Source organism: Taeniopygia guttata, chromosome 8 (genome assembly GCF_048771995.1).
Source record: "Taeniopygia guttata chromosome 8, bTaeGut7.mat, whole genome shotgun sequence".
In the NCBI taxonomy this organism is placed as follows: Eukaryota; Metazoa; Chordata; class Aves; order Passeriformes; family Estrildidae; genus Taeniopygia; species Taeniopygia guttata.
The window spans coordinates 5,811,518-5,817,517 of NC_133033.1; the positions used below are offsets into that span (position 1 = coordinate 5,811,518).

Genomic DNA, 6,000 nt, shown 5'->3' on the forward strand with positions numbered 1-6,000 from the left:
TCTGCAAAATTGTAATAGAAGTACTCAATAAGGAAAATTCTGTAACAGTACCAGTCAGCTTGGTAATAATTTGGTATAAAGCGTTTCTTTTCTAGCTCTTAACTGAACAAGGGATCTTCTCAGCTCAAGCAAAGAAAAGCACAAAACACTTCAAGCCTCTTTGATCGTCCCTAATTTCTCTAATGAAGAATAGCTGAGAAACAGCCCTATAATAGTTATCAAACTGAATTCTACAACATTTTCACACATAGAAAATAGCAGAGGAAGAAACACATCTAGCTTTGTGCATATTAGGCTTTAGTGCTTTTTTGTAACTACTGCAAACATCAGTTCAGCTCGAGTCAGGCCAAAAACCAGAAGACACCAGCAAAGGCACATTTACTGCACTGCTTTACATACAAAACCATCCCCTACACAGCGTCCAGCAGCACTGCCTAAAGCACCAGCTGATGCCTCAAGTCTCCACGGGAAAGCTTCCCACTTTTGTCACTATGCTGGAACCAAACTGCTACAGAAACTCAGCAAAACAGTGTTTGAAAAAATTGTTAATGGCAATACCATTTCCAAATGTAAAGCCCTACTCAACTTCACTATGCCATCAAGCTCTTAAAAACAAAAGTTCATCAAGCTCCTTGTGGATATTAAAAGGAAAGGGAAGAAATATAGGAAACAAGCAGCATGCAATAAAATTCTTGACAGACAAACCTAGACAATCCTAGCAGAGCTTACTGGACTGCTTCTGGACCTTCAGCATGTACCTTTAAACAAGTGATACTACTGATACCCACTGGTTCCTAGATAGGTTTGTAACTTCAGTTGGCATCTAAATATCAGAGGTACAGTATTAGCAATATTAACACATATAGCAAGCAAGACAGATATTTATATATTCTATATACAACACAGAGACAAAACATAGAGGGGTATAGCTACTAGCATTACCTGAAAATAACTCCATATGGAAGTTGATAATTTCTACTCAAGAAACATAGAGACAAAACCTGTGAAAAGTTCTATACATCAACACCAAAACTTCAAAGCATAACATATGGTCACACTGCCACATATTGACATTTCCAAATGATCAAATTTCAAGTGAAAACAAAACAATGTTGAAGTTTCCTAAAGCGCTCTTTTCCCCAGCCTTCATAACTAACACAACTACTCCCTTAGTTTATCCTCAGACTGAAGATCTCACACAAGCTCTTCAGAGAGCACTCCAGCTCCACACTTCTAAAACACAGAGAATCTACAGGTTGTGACTCCACACCTGTTTTTCACGTAGGTTATCACCTCTTTTTTTTTTTTTTTTTTTTTTACTGTAACAGAACTATGCCAGTGCAAATCTCAGCTGACTGGACTTGCTGCTCTACAGCCCCTCTCCCTTGAGCAGATCTGGAAGAAAGAATAGGGAAGGAAAAATTGACCCTCTGTTGACACCCTGAAGTTCCTGGCCATGCATTCTTGCCTTCAACTATGTTTTTTTAATTAATTAGATTTCTCTAGTAACTACCTTTAAAATAGTTTAAGTGACACTTCATGGATTTCCTCTGTCACTCATGTTAAGCCTATTTGATGCTGATGTACTACTTGGAAGGCTGAAAAAGAAGTACCAATATTAGCCATCTCTGCTTGTCTCTTGCAGCAATACAGCAGTAATATAATTACTGATGCAATAATCCAGTAATAAACCAGACTGGAATTATTCAGTGAAAGAATGTGTATAAGCTCACTTTAAAAGTATTTTTCCTATTCTACCTACCTGCTATGGCAACCTGAATAGCAGGTGAAGTGAAACTCAGCCAAACAAATAGTAAGTAGGAAGATACTTTACTTGTATGTAAAAATTAAATTATTTATAGAGATAAGACAAATAATTCCTCTTTACACATAAATTATATTTGTGTGCATTATGACAAAGGTCATTTACTTTTATCACACTGATTTTTCAGTGTGCAATTTTTTTGATAACTATATAGAATGTTTTGCTCTAGTCATTAGTCCAAGAAGTTGTATCAATACATATCCTGAATTCTGTTTTCCTCAATTCCAATTCAAATAGAAACTACTATGTATATTTTATATCAGCCTATCCATCTGCATTAACTGACACAATTTTCACAGGATTGCAAGATATAGCCAACACTTCTAGCTAACACAAAAGTGAAAGCTGTCTCTATCAGCTAAAACTCAATACTTTCAGTTATTTACTTTTGACTTTCTACTGTTTATCAATACAAAAAGTTTTGTCAACCTGTAGTACCATTATACTTTTCTCAATGCTTTAGAGAAACAACAGGAGGGAAAACCAAGCATATTAGTTCACTTTTCTGTCCATATAAAAGTCCAAGTCTCCTAAAGAATCACAAATAGAACCATAAACAGGCCACCCTTCAATTTATTTAATCTCAGTCACATTACAAAAATAAACATTAGCCTTTATATAACACTTTCAAAGAAGCCTATGAATATACTGGCATCTTACAACAGTGTTCTGGAAAAGATCACAGATTCATCAGCACACAGACAAACCGTGCACTGAAACATTCCTCAACTGATTTTTGGTTAAGAAAAATCAGTTTTATTGGGAAGATTCTCAGCTTAGTATATAGAAAAGGTTTTTCTGATCAACAAAACATCAACACACAACTTCTCAAAACCTCTTTTTGGTCAACTTGCATTCAAAAGGCCACTCTAATCCTTTAACAAAATAATTTCTAGGTAATTTTCTATAGATAGCCTGTAAACCGAAAAATAAGCAAGCTGTTTTCTGCCAAAGCTGGCACAGCAAGTGGACAGACTACAACAGACATTAAAAGCTTATCATTCTTTGGCCACAAGTTTTAATACTGCATCTTTGTTCAGTCTCTACCTTTGTTCCCTGAGACAATCACAGCCAGACTTTATGCCAAGCTAAAAAAACTGTATTTCATCTCAGCCTTAGCCCCAGGCCTCAGATCCTGAAATGAGTGTGTGTTTGAAAGTATTTAATCCCCAGCCTCGTAACTGACTCAAAGCTAACACACAAAAATAACACCCAATATCAGGACTCAGCACGGCAGGTTTGGGGTGGGTTTCTTCCTTTCTCACACACTAAAGGAGGCACCATACAGCAATGCAAATAAATCACAGTGTGTCAGAACATGGCAACTTGTTCAGGGCTGATCAGGGCTTCAATTAGAGGGGGAGGCTTGTTTGAAATTTTAGACCCTTCTTCAGCTTCCATTCCAGATTCCCCAAACCTCTGAAGAGATTTTTAAATTTGTCTCTCTTGGGTCAAGGAGACTGTTCTTCTCATTTTGCATCACATGCCGTAACTTTATAAAAAGCACACGGAAGGTTCAGGCAGTATAACAAAGGATTTGGATGTTTCAGCCACTGAAAGTGTATCTAAAATCTGGGTTTGTTCCATGCAATCAAAAATTACTTGCTAATAGAAGTTCATTACAATGTTTTAAAGCCTTGCCTAGACAGTTAAATGCTGCCCAAAGAAAATAAAAGCTTTAATTCAGGTAGAGCACCTTTTTCATTATCACCATTTTATTTCTTTTTACACGGTTCCTTCCCGGTTTGGGTTCAGCCTGGACCCAAAAACTGAGGACAGTGTTATTCAGAAATTCTAATCTGAGACACTGAATAAAAGACTGATGGAACTCAGTTAACTTTTAATATCTGAACTGAATGAAAATATAAAATGCCACCCTCTGAAAAACCTCTGTCATACAATAATAAGGAACATCCTGTCTATAAATAAAGAAGATCGTTAACACGAAAACATAAAGTCTAACAATTTCTATCTGCTACTTGTTTCTCTATCTGGTTAAGAAGATAAAAACATTTCTTGAGCCACGCTCTGCCACAGGCACATATTTAGCCATAACATTTATGAGCAAGAAACTAGCCTACCTCTGCAAAAAGTCTGACATGCCAAGAGTGCCAGTTATTCTTAGAGTGAGACATGACCACAATTTCACGTAATTAGAGATGTTATAAAACGCATCCCGCCCGCTCTCCCCATCCCCCTCCACCACTACCACCATTGCAGGAGTGACTTGTTACACATCGCGATGAGCAAGTAACATTCCCTGCCCGGGGAGAGAGCGGAGATCAGGCCATAAAAAGGGCACGAGATGCAAACAGGGATCCTCCCCTGCCCGGGCCGGCAGCCGCGGCTGCCCGGGCACAACCTCGCCCTGCCCCGCGCCGGCACCCGAGGCGTCCCGGGGGGACCAGCAGCCTCTTTCCTCATCCCCGGGATCGCCGGTGCGGGGAGAAAGGTGCCCCGGGCGAGCGGGTCACCAAGTCCGGACGCCCGGGGACGGAGGGGGAACGGCGGGGAGGGGGCTCGAAGGACCACGGCGGCCGCCGGGGAGGGCTGGGGGGCGACCGCTGCCTTCCCCTTGGTGGCGTGCCGAGGACGAGGGTGGCGGGGCAGGGGCCGCCCGGAGCCGGCAGGCCCAGGGCGCTGTCGGCGATACGGCGGCTCCGCCGATGCGCCGGAGCCCTCCCCGCCCGCCCGCCCGCGGGGCCTCGCTGCGGGCGGCGGGGGCCTGGGGAGCGGGGTACCCCGGCCTCCCGGGCCCGCGGGAGACGCGCCGGACGCCACACACTCACCTCGGCAGGCAGCAGGCGCCGCCGGGTCTGCATGGCGAGGGGGATCTCCCGGGTCCGCCCCGGGAGCGCTGGGGGCCGGCGCGCCCTCGCCGCCGCCAGCCGGGCTCGCTCGCTGCCTCCGCGGCCAAGGCCGCCGCAGCGCCCGGCAGCAGCGCCCCCTGCCCGGGCCCGGCGGCAGCGCACGGCACTGCGGCACCGCCGGGGAGGCGGCGCGGAGCGGCCGCGCCCCCGCCCCGCGCCGCGGGGTCCGCGCCGCCACCTCCGCACCGGGCCCGGGGTCCTCACCGGCACCCCCGCAGCGGCCGGACAGCGGGAGCAGCCGCCCGCTCTGTCCCCGCGGGGACTCGCCGAGGCCGCGGCCTCCTCAGCCACACACACACACAGAGGCGGAGGCGGCACCGGGCACCCACCGCCGCCACCGGGCGCTGCCGGTGCCCTGCGGCCGAGGGACGCGCCTCCGGGCACCCGCTGCAATGTGTGTAGTGTGATCGCGCCACAAAACCTGGTCAGAAGAACTCGCAGCTGGGAGCCGAACATGTGTTATTTCGCCATTTCATGTTGGGTGTCTCCACAATCGGAGAGGGACACCATCCTGCGGGACGCCCTCGGCTGCCCCGAGAGGTGCGAGGCCCGGAGCCATCCGCTGGCAGATACGTTCAATCCTCAGCAAAGAGGCTTCCAGAAATTAAAAAGACCAAAAAACAAACAAACAAAAAAAAATTTTAAAAAGATAAACACAACAAATGAAAATAAAGAAAGATAAAACAAAACAAAAACAATCCCACAACAACCAACAACCCCGCTCGTTCTCTACAGGAGCCGCGATGGCGCGCCGAAGGTGCCAAACCGTGACACTGCGCCCGGAGTCTCACCCGTTCTCGCTCCAAAAGGAGGCGGCCGCCCATGCCGGGAGCGGGACTCTTCGCCTGCTGCGGGCGCTCGGAACTCCAGGAAATGTCACTGCCCGAGTATGCCGTGGGGCGAGCGGCCGGCGCCGGGCTGCGAACCGGCACAGCGCGCCCTCACCGCCGCCTCAGCCTCACCCGGGCGAGCGAGCGCCCAGCGCCTCACGAACCCCTCACCCCGCGTCTCAGGAGCCTCTTGCCTCAGGAACCCCTCATCGCCCTCTTCAGGAAGCCCTCGCCTCAGGAACACCCCACCCCTCGCCTCAGGAAGCCATCACCTCGGTTCCCCCTCAGGAAAGGTTCGCTTGGTGGCGGGGGAATGGGAAGCAGTCGCTGTCCCCTCACCTTTGTGCAGGTCCGTGATCCTCCGGCTGCAGCAGTGCCATGTCAGCCCAGGAAGGAGGGAAAGATGAGTGTGGTGGCTGCTAATGCAGTTGCAGGGCCATTCCCTCTTCCCAGGCTTTCACACTTACAGGAAGTC

At 47.6% G+C, this 6,000-nt stretch overlaps 1 protein-coding gene across 2 annotated transcripts in view; it reads right to left on the reverse strand.

The window, feature by feature from the left end:
- Positions 1 to 5,522, reverse strand: part of ZFYVE9 (zinc finger FYVE-type containing 9) — a 57,290-nt gene extending 51,768 nt beyond the window's left edge. Inside the window, exon 1 of one of the 2 annotated variants that reach the window (XM_072932723.1) lies at positions 5,487 to 5,522. The gene's annotated coding sequence lies outside the window, so the exon portion shown is untranslated. Of the gene's footprint in view, positions 1 to 4,614; positions 4,755 to 5,486 lie in introns of those variants that run through there. The other variant, XM_030278774.4, reaches the window with a different exon arrangement.
- Between the last annotated feature and the right edge of the window lie 478 nt (positions 5,523 to 6,000).